Source organism: Rhamphochromis sp. 'chilingali', assembly GCF_963969265.1.
Source record: "Rhamphochromis sp. 'chilingali' genome assembly, chromosome: 5".
In the NCBI taxonomy this organism is placed as follows: Eukaryota; Metazoa; Chordata; class Actinopteri; order Cichliformes; family Cichlidae; genus Rhamphochromis; species Rhamphochromis sp. 'chilingali'.
The window spans coordinates 34,887,884-34,889,417 of record NC_137932.1 but is presented as its reverse complement, the minus strand read 5'-3'; the positions used below and the strand labels follow the sequence as shown (position 1 = coordinate 34,889,417).

The 1,534-nt window shown below is 35.7% G+C and overlaps 1 long non-coding RNA gene across 1 annotated transcript; it reads right to left on the bottom strand.

Moving 5' to 3' along the window:
* Positions 1 to 269: 269 nt before the first annotated feature.
* LOC308397214 lies at positions 270 to 1,180 on the bottom strand. The gene is made up of 2 exons (XR_013971702.1): positions 1,107 to 1,180; positions 270 to 527 (listed from the first exon to the last, which is right to left on the bottom strand). It is a non-coding gene; the product is annotated as an uncharacterized lncRNA (long non-coding RNA).
* Between the last annotated feature and the right edge of the window lie 354 nt (positions 1,181 to 1,534).

Below are 1,534 nucleotides of genomic sequence, written 5' to 3'. Positions count from 1 at the left end.
AGTGTCTATATGGGTCCACACCAGAGAGTGTTAATTTAACTCTTTTTGGAGAGTTGGTACGTTAACTCTGATTTAGTGTTAAACACCAAATCTGTCTGGAGTTGATAATTTAACACTTGGTGTTAAGAGTTTATATATTAACTCTCAAAGAGTATTTTAGTTTAACTACGTAAGAGTTATCTTCTAATTCATTCTAAAAAGCGGGAATTTTACTGTTCTGAACTTCTAGAAATTTCTTTTGGAAATAAACATTTACTAAAAAGATGCAATGGTTTTTGAAAAACATTTATTCTGAACTGTGCACCACAATTTCAAAACATTTTCTGAAAGATGTAACAGTATACATGTTCTCACTTTCATTAGAATTTTGTTTATCAAAAGGTCTGACATAGGTGAGCTGGTAAATGCAAATAACAGCATTCTCATCACTTATTTCTTCAATACAATATGCATGTCCTTCATTCATCCCTTTGTGGAACTTCAACGCACTTCTGCTCTCCCCCATATTCCATCTTCACAAGCATATCCTGTGCGGAGATTGAATAAAAATTAGTTGACACTAATTAATGGCACAAATAATCCAGTAAACAATTGCAGCACAGTAAGAAGGAATCCTCTTTGAGCCATTACTTGTGTAAAGTATTTTCCCAAAAGACGAGGACACAGGCAACAGGTAATACTGAACTAAATGTAAAACCTCAACCTTTTTCATTTTTACCTAAACCGTGTGCACAAAACTCTGGAGGGATCTAAATGCTAACGTAGAACCCAGTCAGGACGCCTGCTACTGCTGTTTGCTCGTTTTTTTTTTTATGGGCGATCATTTTCAGGCTTCAAGTAGCACCATTATACCAACATTTCACATTCTAGACATTGTTTTAGGTGTATTTGACCAAAAGTTTGACTGAAAATTCACATGCAAGCGTTTTTTCAAGGCTGTGGTATTTGCCCGCAAACAATACCTTTCAGCTAGCTAAAACAGAATATTATGCTATCACCGAGCAACATGGCTAATGCCTTTCACACAGCTTTGTCTCAACTCCAAAGAGCCACAGAAGTAAAAGCTCATAATAATAATTGAAACAATCTTTGAAAAAATGACTTACCAAGCATGGCAAACAACTCAAATATGTAGAGCAAAATGTTCTGAAACTGCTTCACTTCAGCTTCGATTGGAGCCTATGGTGCTGGGGCTCGGAGTCTGTGAATTTACTCTATTGGTGTCATAGCCCCTGTAGGAGTTCAGAGTTAAGAGGTCAAGAGTTAATGTTTCCATTGTAATACCTCCAGATTTGACATAGAAACACTCATTTTTAACACTCGATTTTAACTACTAGCATTTTACACCTCAGAGTTACATTAAAAGAATGTGACTCTGCTTAGAGTAAAATTAACTCTACTTTTGCAAGAAGACTATTAACACCAAAACATTTAACACTTTTGAATTTGCTTTGCTGTGTAACAGCTGTAATCTGTAGTGTGTGTGTGTGTGTGTGTTTAACAGGGACTTCACTGTTTAAACACAAATATAGAA